Raw genomic sequence first — 18,417 nt, forward strand, 5'->3', positions numbered from 1 at the left:
TTAGTGTTAGGGTTAGGTTTAGGTTTAGGGTTAGGGATAAGGAGGGTGGTAAGAATGAGGAAGAAAGGAATGTATAGAGGGAAAATAGGGGTGGGAGGGGAGGGGGGAAGGGGAAAAAATAACAAAATGAATCAAACAACATTGCCCTATGTAAATTTATGATTTTTAATTAGAATTAAAAATAAAAAAAATAAAGAGAATACTGAAAAACAGAAAAAAAAGACATATCCTAGAAAAGTTATTGGATCTTAAAAATATTTATACATGTTTTTGACTCTGGTAGCAAGATCAAATTACCTTGGGGATAAAAAGCAGACTGGGCTTAGGTTTTGCCCCAAAAATACTCTTAGTAGGTAAAAAACACATTTGAATAATGTCTGCAGTATATGACCAAATAATTTTATACTCACACTACTGTCAAAAATCAGAAGACAAAATTTTGAATACACAAAACTAAAAACTTTAAGTCTCTTATGTAAGACTTTGTTTCCCTATCAATTGTGTGTTTTAGTGCAAATAGGCACAGAATAATGTAACTAATAAAATAAATGTAATCGATATATATTGAATTCTATACACTGAAAGCAGAGAATACACTTGGTCAAGTATCTTTGCAAAAATCACAAAAGTTGACCATATACAAGGTCACAAAGAAAACATCAAAAAAATTCTCAAAATTAGAATGAGTACAGATATACTTCTCTGCTCACAAATTAATTCATTTAGAAATGGGTAATAAAACTAGAAGAAAAAATTCTGCCATAAAGAACTGTTAAAATAATCTTACTTGTGCAACTCTCTCATTAGGTTTAGATTTGAATAATATTTTTAAATAAAAATAATTAAGCTACTACATATCACAACCTACAGGATAGAGTTAAAGAAGAATTCTGGGGAAATTTCAAAGGTTTAATACTTATATTAAGATAACAGAAGAAAACAAAGCACCGTGTGTAGTTTCTTAAAGTAAAAATTTAACAAAAAATATAAATTATGTAGAAAACAACTTCAAAATGCTAATGAGAAAAATGTTTAAAGCCAATTTTAATAAACTAATAAATGCACACCTGATAGAAATACAAAATTACAACTGAAAACCAAAGATCATTTAACAAAAGATGGTCTGTGTTGTACATTTTTATTGGTAGGACAACTTATTAAAGCAACAAATATGAAAACACATTTTGCTTTTTTGGAAAGGAAGTACTATATTAGGAAAGAGCTAAGAAAAACTGGAAATAAACCACCTGTGGAAATTCAGTATATGATACAGTCCATGGTAATGTGACAGACAGGGGTGCTTTTTATCCACTTGTGTGTGCATGTTTGTACAAGCATCAGAAACCAAAGGCATGGACCCCAGAAGCAAAGTCTGACAGATTTACCCTATGAAACATGCTGGATCACAATAACAGACTACCCAGGATGGGGAGGCGGTTTGGGTCTGCTCTTTCCTTGGTATAGAATTTCCTTACCAAGTAGCGGGTAATCATACAAAAGTTTGAGTTTCTCTTAAGCTAAACACCCAGGATTACTACAACCAGAAAGCAGTGTTCACTGTTTTGCAAGGACGGCTGAGCAGCGCTACAGAAACAACAGAAAGTTCCTTCATTTTAATCTGGTTATTCACCCAAACCTCGAACCAAGAAATAATTCAGTTAATGGAGCTTATTAAATTACTATAAAACATTTCTTCATCTATGAAACATTTCTTTCTTCCTAAAATTAAAAATTTTAAATAAAATGTCTTCATTTTTGATAAGCAGCTCCACCACCAGTCTGTGGTATCAAATATCAAATATTGTTTAATGCTGCTGTTTCTGGGAATTTCATAACGGTTAGACCAAAATCAATTCCAAGGGTTTCTGCACTCATAAGATTCTTCTTTTCATGAAGGGTCACTCTCTTTAGATGCACTGTGAGGTATCAGAGGGTTTCCAAGTGAGCAGGTGACAGGAGTTTCAGTACTTCAAGAAGGGTTTTCAATTTCTCATCAGGATCCATAATTTTGGCAGACTCTATGAACTTAGGGTAGGCATCATATGCAATGAGTGGAATTGGCAAATCCTTAGAGTACAGTTTAACTGCACCAGTGATAATGCTGATATCTTCAAATGCATTCACAGAAATATCTGCTTTCTCACCATCTCTGTCAAATGTCATTTGACATCTTCAATAGGTCACTAAATCCTGATACTCCGTATAGTTCTTCAGAATTAAGAACTCTAGACTCCATCTTCTGATGCACTTGTCCACCACCATTGATCACTTAATGAAGTGGGCTTCCAGCAGTGTCCTAAGATCACAGTTGTACACCTTCTTCACATGCTTCAAGTCTTGCTTACAGTCATTTGGGACCATCTTGGAACACTGCTTTTGAACATTCAAGCCACAATCTGCATGATTCACTCCCTGAGCAATGAAGACCTACATGAAGTTGGCACAGTATTCACACCAGTGTGATCCTCAGAATGTATGGACCTTGAAATTGTGACCCTTTTCATAGTTTGGAATTTGCTCATTTTCTTTCAGAGTTGCTCCTCTAACAAGTGATGTCAACCTTTTCTCTGATACCCCATCCTGGTATGCAGCATCTCTCTCATCATTTGTCTCTTTCAGGACTGCCATGTGGTTTTTGATGCTGACTCTCTGTTTACGGTTGTGTATCCTTTGTGCTCATGAATTGGATTTATCATCATCTTGGCAATGTATTCTGCTGCCTTGGTTTCAATATAGAAAGTAATCAAGCCATCAGCCACTGGATGGTGGATGGACTCAATGCATTTCTCCCCAACAAAGTGTTTTCCATTGTAGTAGAGTCTTAAGTTTTTGGTTTGACTTCCAAATCTTAAAGCCAAAGTGTAGGTTCCTGGTTGCAGCTAACTCTCCAGAATGAGGTATCTCCCTTCAACTACACTGAAGAGCTGGCCAAGCTACCTCTTTGGAGAGCATGCCATGAAATTCTCTTCCATAACACTTTGGTCTGCTTTCTACCTCACAAGTACAGGTAATCAATCCTTCACGGATGAGGAGCTTCCTGTTCCAGCTGAGTAGGTAAGATTTCCAAATAGGAGGTCTATGTTCATCTGTATCAAACAGGGTCAGGGCCATTGTAAAGGCTCTCACTGTCTCCTGGCCTCCTCCTGCCAGTCCATGTGCTCCTCCAAATTGGGCCAGAGATCACTGCATGGTCCTCCAGAGAGAGAGTGGCTGAGCGACATGGTAGGAGAAGCTGTAGGCCTGGACGCTTGGGGCTGCTGCAAGAAAAAGGGATGCTTTATTGTTGGGCACACCTGGACACAGGGAGCCTCACTAGCCTTGAGGAGCCTGTGATTTTGGCTGCCAACTGAGGACTATGTGGGGCAAGTGCGCTGGCTGTGATACCTGCGAGGCGCACCACATTCCATATCCGTGGCCTGGCCACACCATCTTCTTAAACAGGAAGACTTAAAGAAAAAATTAAACTCTTCCCTAAACAAAGCCATTAATGGAATGTGAAGTCAATAAAAATACAGAATTTTAAAAAGCTAGATATACTATTACTAAACCTTGTAAGAAAAACCAAGACATTCCATTCATAATCATAGGAGGCTCTGTTATTGAGGTTAACTCTTCCACTGGAAACAATGATAATTTATATTAAAAATTAAATAAAATTCTTCTTGAAGGCATTGAAAAGCTGAGGAGGTGACAAGGTAACCAAGGGACTAGATTTTCCCTGACCACATTTTTGATCAGATTCTGATGAGTTGGCTGCAGTATTAATAGACTCAGGATGAAGAAAACAAAAGTCAAAGGCCAGAACTAATCAAGGTGGGAAGGGGTTCTCATAAGAAACTACCCCCCCCATTAAGCTGGAACTCCTCAAAGGACCTCCTGAAAGGAACTTGCTCTCAGGGTATTAACCACAGGTAAATCTGCTCCCTTCCCCATCACAGGAGACCACAGTGAGAATTACCTTGCCACTACACAAAGCAAGGAAAGGAAGAGCAAACTCTAGTCTTTTATGTAGGCAGACACTTTCATCCTAGGCTGCAGGGATATTGAACAAAAGATTTTTCAAAGGTAGTAAACAACATAGTCAAAGATTACCAAATGCTGGAAAGTAAGTCATCAATAATTAATGCTAGCACAATTAAACAGGAGAGTTAAATATCTACAGCTATTTGAGCTTCCAGACACAGACTATATACATGTAAAATAATTTTATTTAAACAATTAAAAAATGAGCTTTAACCATATGGAGATTCCTTAGAAAACTTGGAATGGAACCACCATTTGTTCCAGCTATCCCACTCCTCAGTCTATACCCAAAGGACTTAAAATCAGCCTACTATAGTGACACAGCCACATCAAGGTTTATAGCAGCTCAATTCACAATAGCTAAACTATGGAACCAACCTGAATGCCCTTCAATAAATGAATGGATAAAGAAACTGTGGTATATATACACAATGTAATATTACTCTGCCTTAAAGAATGAAATTACAGCATTTTCAAGTAAATGAATGGAGCTACAGAATATCATGCTAATCAAAATAAGTCAATCCCCCATGGAAAGCAAAGGCAAATGTTTTCTCTGATATGTGAATGCTGATCTGTAATGGGGGGGGGCAAGGGGAGAATGGAGGAACTTTGGATTGGGCAGAGGGGAGTGAGGAGAGGGGAGGGAGTATGCGGGTGGGAAAGATGGTGGAATGAAATGGACATTATTATCCTATGTACATGTATGATTGCATGAATAGTGTGACTCTGCATCATGTACAACCAGAGAAATGAAAAGTGCTCCATTTGTGTACAATGAGTCAAAATGCATTCTGCTGTCATGTATAGCTAATAACAAATACAAATGAGCTTTAAAGTATCTTCCAGAAATAGGAAACAGTAATAAGCTGTCATGATGGTTTTAAAAAAGATCAAACAGAAATTTTAGATATTAAAAATTTAGTAATAGAAATTAAGGGTCAAGGTTGGGGTTGTAACTAAGTGGTAGAGCACTTGCCTAACATGTGTGAGGCACTGGGTTCAATTCTCAGTGCTGCATATAAATAAATAAAATAAAGGTCCAACTAAAAAAAATCAAAACAAAAAGAAATGAAGGAGTCAGTGGATGAGTGTGGCAGAAAATTAGACATAGTGGGAGAGAGGATTAAAAACTGTAGATAGAAGCAAGTAAATTATACAGAACTATAGTGCAGAGAAGCAGTGAAATAGAAAATGAGAAGAAAATGAAAAAGGTTTCTCTTTTACACGAAAGTCTCTTGTATTTCAAAAGTGTAATTGGTCTTTCAGCAAGTGAGAAAAGAATGGGGTAGTAGATTGGTGAAAGAATAATAGTAAATAGTAAAGATAAATGAAAAGAAATCCCCATCAAGACCCATCACAAGGAAACTGTAGAATGTATAGACAAAGAGAACTTAAAAACAGCCAGATGGGCTTTGGGTTGGGCGTGGTGGTTAATAAGTAAGACTAACCTGAGCAGATGTCAAGGTACACTGTGAAGTGATACTCAATTAAGAATTCATGGTATTTTTGGATAAATAGAACTGTTTCAAATAATAAGAAATCCAGAAATATATCAATGATATATTTAGGATATGACAAAAGTTGGCAGCTCAAGTCACTAGGAAAAAGCTTATCCAAGGAATGAAACTGAAATGTAGAGGCTGCTGGAAAAAACTATGTACTTGAATCCCAACTTCACAAATATTCCAATTAAATTCTAGATAGACCTAAAATGTAGAAGAAAAAAAAACTCAGAAAAGTACTAGAAGAAAAAAGAAAAAAAAAAAAAAACTCAGAGTAATGTAGCATTGCTATGTATAACAAAAACCTGAGAAACCATAAAATAAAACATTGATAACTTCTGCAAAAATCATTTGTGTCTCATACAATAATATCATAAATGAACAAAAATAATGAACTGGGAAATCATGTGCAGCTTATTATCATTGATTAAAGATAAATCTTCCTTAATGTGTAAATCATGTTTACAAATTATTGTGCAAATAATACTTAAATATAAAATGAACAAAAGTTCTGAAACATTTCATCAAAGCAGTAAAAAAGCTGGCTTCTAATCATATATAAGATATTCAACTCCATTCAGATGAAGGAAATGCAAATATAAACATAATGCCACCCTTCACTTATCAGACTGGTGAGATGGAAACTTCCCACAGGACATTGCGTGACAGGGTACAAGGAGGCAGATTCTCTCATACATCACTGGTAGGAATGTAAGTTGGTATTATCCTCTTGGATCCAGAGTTTACATCATTTGCTCTTTGACACAGCAATTTCACTTGTAGGAATTTGTCTTACAGATGTATTTTTAAAATACATGAAACAGAATATGTAAGAATATCCATTTATAGTTTGGTAAAGACAGAAGCCTGGAAATGGTCTAACTCTGCTTCAGAGGTCTTAAGAGCCTCCTGCCAAGTGTTTGTTTTCCATTTTTCTATCTTACCTGCATCACAAAGCACATATACACCACCCCTGAGGGTTCCAAATAACTCCAGGCTTTCCTCTCTACTCTCTACTAGAAGAGTAGAGAGGAGCAGTCAGAGTCAGAGCTGCCTACTATCCGGAGCTGTCAACGGAAAGGCAGAAAAAGTGTCAAAGACACCAGAACTAAAACCAACAAACAGCCCACCAGTCTATTCAACAACCCTCTCCCTGCCTTCCTGGAAAATCACAGGAGGTGTTTTCAGCTTCCATGCACACATACCCACACTACTCTTCTACTCCCGCCACGCCCCTGGGTTCTGCTCAAACTGCCCACAAGATCATTCATGCGCTTTCATCTGCCAAACACCTCCATGGCGACCCTGATGCCACCCACCTGACTCTCTCCTCAGTTCAAGGAGCTGGAGTCTCAGGCCCCTTCTCCCCAGTTGCTGAGATGGCTTCCAGTGGCCTCTAGGACTTCAATGTCCCCCACACCTACCCCCACTTTTCTTTTTGGTACCAGGGTTTGAACCTAGGGGACACTTAACTACTGTCACATCTCCTGCTCTTTTTTGTATTTTATACCAGGATGTGGTCTTGCTGAGTTGCTTAGCGCCTCCATAAATTGCTGAGGCTGGCTTTGAAATTGTGATCCTCCTGCCTCAGACTTTCAAGCCACTGGGATTTACAGGTGTGCACCATGGGATGCCCAGCTCTGTTGTCCCCTCCCTTCCCCCCAGCTCTCTCTCCTGCCACCCTCATTGGCTCCTATAGCTTCACTTGTCATTTTTCCCTTCAAGATGAAAATTTATTATAAAGAATCAAGTAGGTAAGCAGTAGGCCTTCAATAGGGGTGCACATCATAATAAACTGTGGGTGCTTTCAAAATTCACATATAGTTGGTTTATCTCAAGGAAGTCCATAATATAATTTAGATGCATATTTTTATGCAGCTCTAAATTTAATTCCAGTTACTGTTCGTGTTGATAATTACTCCAGAGAATCAAAAGGTTCATTTTAAGTGTCAGATCCAACATCACTTACCTTGTAACTTTGAATGTATTATTTAAACTTGCATTTTCCTCAACTGTAAGATAGGAGTAAAGGATACCTACTTAAATTTTTTTAAATTTACTTTTATTTTTTTATTCATTTTATACAAATGGGGTACAACTTTTCATTTCTCTGGTTGTACATGAAGTAGAGTCACACCATTTGTGTAATGATACATATACATAGGGTAATAATGTTTCCCCAGAATGTAAATCCAAACCATTCACTCCCTGTGAATTTCATCTCAATTAAAAAATAATTGATTTTCACCCCCATCTCCAGAGTCATTGTAGCTGCTCCTTCACATGAGGTGTCCTTATGCTCTGGAACCTTCCTCTCTACCTGCAGAGGGAACTTAGTCAGTGGTTTCCTGCCCTCTGCTCCCAGTGCCTTCTCAATCGGGAAATATTGTCCCTGGGATTTGCTGGGGAATGGGTCCTTACAGAACAAGAAATCCTACTGTTTCAGCATGCAAAACACAGATCTACATGCATTATGTGGACACGCCATTTCATGGGGCAGGACAATTAGGAAAAAAGGTTACCAAAAAAGACTCCTTGAAGGAAGATAATAAAACCTGAGAAACCCTTATCTCCATGTTTCTACTGGGATGAGAACACTTGCCAAAGCATTTGTCCAAAACCAAATGCACTCCCCCTCCTAAAGGTGTTCCCTATCCCCGAACCCATGCATCCCATGTTCTTGTGTTACTTTTTAAAATGTTTTTTAGATGTTGATAGACCTTTATTTTATTCATTTATTTTACCTGGTGTTGAGGATCATGCTAGGTTTACCAAGTGCTCCGCCACTGAACCTCAACCCCAGCCCCATGTTCTTGTATTCTTGTCACAGTCAATGTCACTGTCAGTTCCCCAACACCCAGGCTAATCCCTCAGCTTTACTGGCATATTCCTTGACCTTTCTCTGCCAATTTCTCTCAAGTCATGTCCACCCCTCTCCCTGGTACTGCTCCAGCCACCTGGCCTGAGTTGGGGTCTTGCTGTGTCCCACCTGGACTCCTGCAGTGACCTACCAGCTCCATTTCACACTCTTCTTACTGAGCTCCCACTCTGAGCTCCGCAGAGAATGTGTTAAAATGCAAACTAATTATTTCATTTTTATATTTTCTTTTTTTTTTAATTGTAAACAAATGGGATACATGTTGTTTCTCTGTTTGTACATGGCATAAAGGCATACCATTTGTGTAATCATAAATTTACATAGAGTAATGTTGTTTGATTCATTGTTATTTTTTCCCTTCCCCCCACCCCTCCCACCCCTCTTTACCCTCTATACAGTACTTTCTTCCTCCATACTTGCCCCCCTCCCTAACCCTAACTCTAACCCTAACATTAACCCTTCCCTCCCCCCCTTTATGTGTCATCCTCCACTTATTAGCAATATCACTCGTCCTTTGGCTTTTTGAGATTGGCTTATCTCACTTAGCATGATATTCTCCAATTTCATCCATTTGCCTGCAAATGCCATAATTTTGTCATTCTTTATGGCTGAGTAATATTCCATTGTGTATATCTACCACAGTTTCTTTATCCACTCATCAATTGAAGGGCATCTAGGTTGGTTCCATAGTCTGGCTATTGTGAATTGAGCAGCTATGAACATTGATGTGGCTGTATCTCTGCAGTATGCTGATTTTAAGTCCTTTGGGTATAGGCCAAGGAGTGGGATAGCTGGGTCAAAGGGAGGGTCCATTCCGAGTTTTCTAAGGAATCTCCACACTGCTTTCCAGAGTGGCTGCACTAATTTGCAGCCCCACCAGCAGTGTATGAGTGTACCTTTCTCCCCACATCCTCGCCAACACCTGTTGCTTGTATTTTTGATAATCGCCATTCTAATTGGGGTGAGATGGAATCTTAGGGTGGTTTTGATTTGCATTTCTCTTATTACTAGAGATGTTGAACATTTTTTCATATGTTTATTGATTGCTTGTACATCTTCTTCTGTGAAGTGTCTGTTCATTTCCTTAGCCCATTTGTCGACTGGATTATTTGAATTCTTGGAGTAGAGTTTTTTGAGTTCTTTATAGATTCTGGAGATTAGTGCTCTATCTGAAGTATGATTGGCAAAGATATTCTCCCACTCTGTAGGCTCTTTCTTCACATTACTGATAGTTTCCTTTGCTGAGAGAAAGCTTTTTAGTTTGAATCTATCCCAGTTATTGATTCTTGTTTTTATCTCTTGTGCTATGGGAGTCCTGTTAAGGAAGTCTGGTCCTAGCCCGACATGTTGAAGATCGGGACCTACTTTTTCTTCTATAATCTGCAGAGTCTCTGGTCTGATTCCAAGGTCCTTAATCCATTTTGAGTTGAGTTTTGTGCAGGGTGAAAGATATGGGTTTAGTTTCATTCTGTTGCGTATGGATTTCCAATTCTCCCAGCACCATTTGTTGAAGAGGCTATCTTTTCTCCATTGCATATTTTTGGCGCCTTTGTCTAGTATTAGAAAGTTGTATTTATTTGGGTTTGTGTCCGTGTCCTCTATTCTGTACCATTGATCCACCTGTCTATTTTGGTACCAGTACCATGCCGTCTTTGTTACTATTGCTTTGTAATAAAGTTGAAGTTCGGGTATTGCGATACCCCCTGCTTCATTTTTCCTGCAAAGGATTGCTTTAGCTATTCTGGGTTTCTTATTCTTCCAGATGAATTTCATGATTGCTTGCTCTATTTCTGTAAGGTACGTCATTGGGATTTTAATTGGGATTGCATTGAATCTGTATAGCACTTTTGGTAGTATGGCCATTTTGACAATATTTATTCGGCCTATCCAAGAACATGGGAGATCTTTCCATCTTCTAAGGTTTTCTTTAATATCTTTCTTTAGTGTTCTGTAGTTCTCATTGTAGAGGTCTTTCACCTCTTTTGTGAGACAGGTTTCTAGAGACATATGAATTGCCTAAATTGAACGAGGAGGACATACACAATTTAAATAGAACAATTTCAAGTAATGAAGTTGAAGAGGTCATCAAAAGCCTACCAACAAAGAAAAGTCCAGGACCAGATGGGTTCTCAGCCGAATTCTACAAAATCTTTAAAGAAGAGCTCATTCCAATACTTCTCAAAGTATTCCATGAAATAGAAGAGGAGGGTACCCTCCCAAACTCATTCTATGAAACCAATATTACCCTGATACCCAAGCCAGACAGAGACAAATCGAGGAAAGAAAATTTCAGACCGATATCATTAATGAACATTGATGCAAAAATTCTCAATAAAATTTTAGCAAATCGCATACAAAAATATATTAAAAAGATAGTGCACCACGATCAAGTGGGTTTTATCCCAGGGATGCAAGGTTGGTTCCAACATCCGGAAATCAATAAATGTAATTCACCATATAAATAGACTTAAAGTCAAGAATCACATGATTATTTCAATAGATGCAGAAAAAGCATTTGATAAAATACAACACCCCTTCATGCTCAAAACACTAGAAAAAATAGGGATAGTGGGAACATTCCTTAACATTGTAAAGGCCATCTATGCTAAGCCCAGGGCTAATATCATTCTAAATGGTGAAAAACTGAAAGCATTCCCCCTAAAAACTGGAACAAGACAGGGATGCCCTCTTTCACCACTCCTATTCAATATCGTTCTTGAGGCTCTGGCCAGAGCAATTAGACAAAACAAAGAAATTAAAGGGATACGAATTGGAAAAGAAGAACTCAAACTATCCCTGTTCGCTGATGACATGATTATATACTTAGAGGAACCAGGAAATTCCACCAGAAAACTGTTAGAACTCACAAGTGAATTCAGTAAAGTGGCAGGTTACAAGATCAATGCTCATAAATCCAATGCATTTTTATACATAAGTGATGAATCCTCAGAAAGAGAAATTATGAAAACTACCTCATTTTTATATTTTCCAAGTTCTATTATTATTTTCTTAAAATATAAGTTGTCTAGAACAAAATGCACATATTCCACTGCAGTTTTTATTTATTATTGTTAGATTAGTTTCCTGCCTTCCTCTACAGTGCTGTTCTACCCCAACACAAAGAACTCTGTGCTTTCCATGGAATTCACCCTATTCTTCAATAAATATCTGTCTTTTTTGGTACTTAGCATTTTTCTCAATATCCCTTTTTATAACTCTTTTTTTAAAATTCATTTTTATTGTAAACAAATGGGATACATATTGTTTCTGTTTGTACATGGAGTAACAGCATACCATTTGCATAATCATACATTTACATAAGGCAATGATGTTTGATACATTCTGTTATTTTTTCCTTCCCCCCCACCACTCCCAAATCTCTTTTCCTCTTCACAGTCCCTACATCCTCCATTCTTGCCCACCTCTCACACCCCATTATGTGCCATCATCTGCTTATCAGTGATATCATTTGTCTTTTGGATTTTTGAGATTGGCTTATCTCACTTAACATGATATTCTCCAATTTCATCCATTTGACTGCAAATGCCATAATTTTATTATTCTTTATAGCTGAGTAATATTCCATTGTGTATATATATATATATAAATATATATATATATATATCTCACAGTTTCTTTATCCATTCATCAACTGAAGGGCATCTAGTTTGGTTCCACAATCTGGCTATTGTGAATTGAGCAGCTATGAACATTGATGTGGTTGTATCTCCGTAGTATGCTGATTTTAAGTCCTTTGGGTATAGGCCAAGGAGTGGGATAGCTGGGTCAAATGGTAGGTCCATTCCAAGTTTTCTAAGGAATCTCCACACTGCTTTCCAGAGTGGCTGCACTAATTTGCAGCCCCACCAGCAATGTATGAGTGTACCTTTTTCCCCACATCCTCTCCAAAACCTATTGTTGCTTGTATTCTTGATAATCGCCATTCTAATTGGGGTGAGATGGAATCTGAGTGTAGTTTTGATTTGCATTTCTCTAATTACTAAAGATGTTGAACATTTTTTCATATATCTGTTGATTGCTCGTACATCTTCTTCTGTGAACTGTCTGTTCATATCCTTATCCCATTAGTTGATTGGGTTATTTGTATTCTTCGTGTAGAGTTTTTTAAGTTTTTTATATATTCTGGAAATCAGTGCTCTATCTGAAGTATGAGTGGCAAAGATATTCTCCCACTCTGTAGGAGCATCTCTTCGCATGCTGATAGTTTCCTTTGCTGAGAGAAAGCTATTTAGTTTGAATCTATCCCAGTTATTGATTCTTCTTTTATTTATTGTGCTATGGGAGTCCTGTTAAGGAAGTCTGATCCTAAGCCAACAAGTTGAAGATTTGGACCTATTTTTTCTTCTATAAGATGCAGGGTCTCTGGTCTGATTTCAAGGTCCTTGATCCATTTTGAGTTGATTTTTGTGCAGGGTGAGAGATAGGGGTTTAGTTTCATTCTGTTGCATATGGATTTCCAGTTTTCCCAGCACCATTTGTCGAAGAGGCTGTATTTTCTCCATTGCATATTTTTTGCACCTTTGTCTAGTATTAGAAAATTGTATTTATTTGGGTTTGTGTCCGTGCCCACTATTCTGTACCATTGATCTACCTGTCTATTTTGGTGCCAATACCATGCTGTTTTTGTTACTATTGCTTTATAGTATAGTTGAAGTTCTGATATTGTGATACCCCCTGTTTCATTCTTCCTGCTAAGGATTGCTTTACCTATTCTGTGTTTTTTATTCTTCCAGATGAATTTCATGATTGCTTGCTTTATTTCTGTAAGTTATGTCATTGGTATTTTAATTGGAATTGCATTGAATCTGTATAGCAGTTTTGGTAGTATGGCCATTTGACAATATTAATTCTGCCTATCCATGTACTTGGGAGATCTTTCCTTCTTCTAAAGACTTCCTCAATTTCTTTCTTCAATGTTTTGTAGTTTTCATTGTAGAGATCTTTTACCTCTTTGGTTAGATTGATTCCCAAGTATTTTTTTTTTTTTTTTTTGAGGCTATTGCAAATGGGGTTGTTTTCCTGATTTCCCTTTCAGCAGTTTCATCACTTGCATATAAAAATGCTTTAGATTTATGCATGTTGATTTTATAGCCTGCTATTTTGCTGAATTTATTGATGAGGTCTAGAAGTTTTCTGGAAGAAGTTTTGGATCCTCTAGATATACAATCAATTCATCCACAAATAGTTACAACTTAATTTCCTATTTTCCTATTCATATCCCTTTAATTTCTTTGGTCTGCCTAATATTTCTGGCTAGAGTTTCAAGGAAAATGTTGAATACAAGTGGTGAAAGAGAACATCCCTGTCTTGTTCCTCTTTTTAAAGGGAATGGTTTCAGTTTTTCTCCATTAATGATTAATGAATGATGTTGGTCATGGGCTTGGCATAAATTGCCTTTACAATGTTCAGATATGTTCTTACTATCCCTGTTTTTTCTAGTGTTTTGAGCATGAAGGGTTGTTGTATTTTGTTGAACGCTTTTTCTGCATCAATTGAAATAACCATATGATTTTTATCCTTAAGTCTATTGACACGATGGATTACATTTATTGATTTATGGATGTTGAACCATCATTGCTTTCCAGGGAGGAACCCCACTTGATCATGGTGCACAATTTTCTTAATATGTTTTTGGATATGGTGTGCCAATATTTTGTTAAGGATCTTTGCATCTATATTCATCAAGGATATTGGTTTAAAATTTTCTTTCCTTGATGTGTCTTTGCCTGGTTTGGGTATGAGGGTGATATTAGCTTCATAGAATGAGTTTGGTAGGGTACCCTCCTTTTCTATTTCCTGGAATACTTTGAGAAGTATTGGAATGAGTTCTTCTTTGAAGGTCTTGTAGAACGCAGCTGAGAATCCGTCTGGTCCTGGGCTTTTCTTGGATGGTGGATTTTTAATGGTTTCTTCTATTTCATTGCTGATATTGATCTGTTTAAATTGTGTATGTCCTCCTGGTTCAGTTTGGGAGGAGCATATGTCTCTAGAAATTTGTCAATGTCTTTGGTACTTTCTATTTTGTTGCAATAAAGATTTTCAATGTAGTTTCTCATTATGTTCTGTATCTCAGTGGTGTGTGTCATGATATTTCCTTTTGCATTGTATATTTTAGTGATTTGAGGCTTCTGTCTCCTTTTTGTTAGTGTGGCTAAGGGTTTATCTATTTTGTTTACTTTCTCAAAGAACCAACTTTTTGTTTTGTGAATTTTTTGAATTGTTTCTTTTATTTCAATTTCATCTCTGATTTTAATTATTTCCTTACTTCTACTAGTTTTGCTGTTATTCTGTTCTTTTTATAGTGCTTTGAGATTTAATGTTAGGTCATTTAGTTGTTGACTTTTCATTCTTTTCTGGAATGCACTACATGCGATGAATTTTCCTCTTAGTACCACTTTCATAGTGTCCCAGAGATTTTGATATGTTGTATCCTCATTCTCATTGACCCCTAAGAATTTTTTTGTCTCCTCCCTGACGTTTTTTGTTATCCATCTTTCATTCATTAGCATATTATTTAGTCTCCAGGTGTTGGAGTAATTTCTGTTTTTTTATTTTGTTGTTGATTTCTACTCTTAGTCCATTATGATCTGAGAGCACACAAGGCAGTGTCTCTATTCTTTTGCATTTCCTAAGGGCTGCTTTGTGGCATAACATATGGTCTATTTTTGAGAAGGTTCAATGTGCTGCTGAGAAGAAAGTGAAACCGCTTGTTGATGGATGGAATATTTTATATATGTCTATTAAATCTAGGTTATTGATTATGTTATTGAGTTCTATGGTTTCTTTGGTTGGATTTTGTTTGGAAGGTCTATCTAGTGGTGACAGTGGTGAATTAAAGTCACCCAGAGTTATTGTGTTGTGGTCTATACGATTCCAGAAATTGAGAAGGATTTGTTTGATGTACAAGGATGTACTATTGTTTGGGGCATAAATATTTAATATCATTATGTCTTCCTGATTTATAGTTCCCTTAAGCAGTATGAAATGTCCTTCTTTATCCCTTCTGACTTTTGTTGGCTTGAAGTCCATGTTATCTGATATAAGGATGGAAACCCCCACTCTTTTACTGATTCCATGTGCATGGTAGGTTTTTTCCCATCCTTTCACCTTTAGTCTATGGATGTCTTTTTCTATGAGATGATTCTCTTGCAGGCAGCATATTGTTAGGTCTTTCTTTTTAATCCATTCTGCCAGTCTATGTCTTTTGATTGATGAGTTTAGTCCATTAACGTTCAGGGTCATTATTGAGATATGATTTGTATTCCCAGTCATTTGGCTTATTTTTGGTTTTTAAGTTGGCTTGGTTTCTCCTTTGAGTGGTTTTTCTCTCAGGTAGTTCCTCCCTTTGCTGACATATATTCTTGTTTTTCATTTCCTCCTCATGGAATATTTTGTTGATAATATTTTGTAGTGCATGTTTCCTATTTGTAAATTCTTTTAACTTTTGTTTATCATGGAAGGATTTTGTTTCATCTTCAAATCTGAAGGTTAGTTTTGCTGGGTATAGGATTCTTGGTTGGCAACCATGTTCTTTCAGAGCTTGAAATATGTTGTTCCAGACCCTTCTAGGTTTTAGAGTCTGGGTTGAGAAGTCAGCTGCTATCTGTACTAGTCTCCCCCTATATGTAATCTGAAGCTTTTCTCTCGTGGCCTTCAAAATCCTATCTTTATTTTGAATGTTAGGCATTTTTATTATAATGTGCCTTGGTGTGGATCTGTTGTGATTTTGTACATTTGGTGTTCTGTAAGCCTCTTGTATTTGATTGTCCATTTCATTCTTCAGTTTTGGGAAATTTTCTGATATTATTTCATTGAAAAATTTTTTCATTCCTTTGGTTTGTATCTCTGTGCCTTCCTCAATCCCAATAATTCTTAAATTTTGTCTTTTCATGATGTCCCATAGTTCTTGGAGATTCTGTTCATGATTTCTTACCATCTTCTCTGTTTGAGCAACTTTATTTTCAAGATTAAATATTTTGTCTTCATTGTATGAGGTTCTGTCTTCCAAATGGTCTAGTCTTTTGGTGATGCTTTCCATTGAGTTTTTTATTTGGTTTATTGTTTCCTTAATTTCAAGGATTTCCATTTTTTTTTTTTTGAGAATGTCTATATCTTTGTTGAAATGATCTTTTGCTTTCTGCAGGTGCTCTTTCAGCTTATTGGTATTATCATTCATTGCCTGCATTTGTTCTCTAATCTCATCTTTTGCTTTGTGAATCATCTTAATCATGTATAATCTGAAATCCTTTTCTGACATTTCTTCTGACATACTCTCATTGGATTTTATTACCATAGAATGTAGATTTGTTTGGATTATTTTTTTCCCTTGTTTTTTCATGTTATTCATCTGTCTTCTCCTCTATCAATGCAGATCTGGGGTATTGCAGATTTCCCCCTATAAACTTACAGTGGCCCTATTGGTTTCCAAAACCTTTTATTTAAGGGGAGATCAGTATTAGCAGTGCCCAATTCAGACACTTTGCAATCCTAGACCAAATAGCCCCTATGAGGACAATAACAATATTGTCATTATAAACAGAATGAGTTCAAATATTATCTTCAGTGAAACAAACAGATTTGCAATAAGGTCTGCAGTTTCTAATGGAGGACAAAGAGGATGCAGAGGGATGTAGAATGTGTCTTTGAATGGGATAAGATAAGAATATACCGAAGTTCTAGATAATAGAAAGTGTGAGAGTGTAATCAAAATAAATTGAGTGTGAGCATGCAAAAAAGGGAGAAAGATACTCTGAGGGAACAGGTAAACAAAAGGAAAAGAGAGCAAGGAAAGGAAAGATATAAAAACTTAAAATTTTTCAATAAGCAGAAAAAAGAAAATCTATGGTATAAGTGTCATACGCTAATGAAACCTCCCAGAGTTCAGTAGCCTGTTGCATGAGAGGTACCTGAAAATGAGCTTCAAGCCTCCAGCAGGCGTCTCAGGATGGGATTTGCCCCACCTAAAGATCAGAGCTAAGGCTTCCAGGATTACCCAAGATGGCCACTCTGGCTTCCAAATGCGTTGGCAAATGGGGACTGCAGCTAGGGTTTGGATGTGGTCAGCTGGAGGTGGGGTGTGGTGGGTCAGGCAGGGGTCCTGGAGGTCTGATGTGTTCGGTGTGGTTGTGGGATCCTGGAGGCCGGGTGCAATCAGTAGGTCTGCGGTCTTGGTGATAGGGCACAATCCTTGGTCTCAGGGTCATGGAGGCAGGGAGTAGTCAGTCAATGTAAGGGCCCCAGAGGCAGGGAGTGAATGGTAGGGCTGAGGGATCCAAGAGATGGGGATCAGTCATTCTGGCCAGGGGTTTTATGGGGCCTGGCTGTTGTCTCAAAACAACATGGTGGCAGCCATGTTTAATCAAACCTGCAGGTACTGTAACAGTGAACTTCCATGCAACAGCAGGAAGCTGGTGCTCCGCTGTCGTTAGGTGATCAGTTTGCTGACTTTTGTCGGATGAACGGGAGGTGAACCTCGTGTGTTGGGTGATTGATATGTGTATGGCAGGTGAAAGACAGGTGAGAGGCAGGCAAATGGTGGATGATAGGCAGCTGACAGTGAGCAATCTGCACTCAAAAAAGGCACTGATATGCTGGCAGACTGTAGATCATCACAGCAGACAAATGGGGTAAACACCAGGGGATTGATAAGCAGCAAAACCTGCCTCACCGAGAAACAGATATCCTCTGCTTGAAACCAGAGTTATGGAGCGGCAAGGAACGCAGCCTCCCTCTAGTCCACCATCTCAGATCTCCGTTATAACTCTTTTCATATGATCTCCTAACCTCACTTTAAGGTGCAAATGTTACCCTTCTGTTGAGGGTTTCCTCATGTGATTCCTGTGCCTCTATAGCACAATGGACATGTCTCTAACAATGAAGGTATCCACCCGCCTGGTGTTCAGCTGCCTACATCTAGTCTGAATTTGAAGGCCAAGGATACTTATCAAACCCACACGGGCTTTAAGAAAAATATTTTATTTGCAAGGGATC

The 18,417-nt window shown here is 37.6% G+C and overlaps 2 pseudogenes across 2 annotated transcripts; both read right to left on the reverse strand.

The window, feature by feature from the left end:
* Window positions 1-1,694: 1,694 nt before the first annotated feature.
* LOC306642711 (N-chimaerin-like) lies at window positions 1,695-2,361 on the reverse strand (annotated as a pseudogene). The gene has a single exon. The product of its transcript is annotated as an N-chimaerin-like (transcript).
* Window positions 2,362-2,466: 105 nt separating this feature from the next.
* On the reverse strand, window positions 2,467-3,111 carry LOC306642712 (N-chimaerin-like; annotated as a pseudogene). Its single transcript has one exon. The product of its transcript is annotated as an N-chimaerin-like (transcript).
* Window positions 3,112-18,417: the final 15,306 nt, after the last annotated feature.

Source organism: Sciurus vulgaris (assembly GCF_902686455.1).
Source record: "Sciurus vulgaris genome assembly, chromosome: 13".
Taxonomy (NCBI): Eukaryota; Metazoa; Chordata; class Mammalia; order Rodentia; family Sciuridae; genus Sciurus; species Sciurus vulgaris.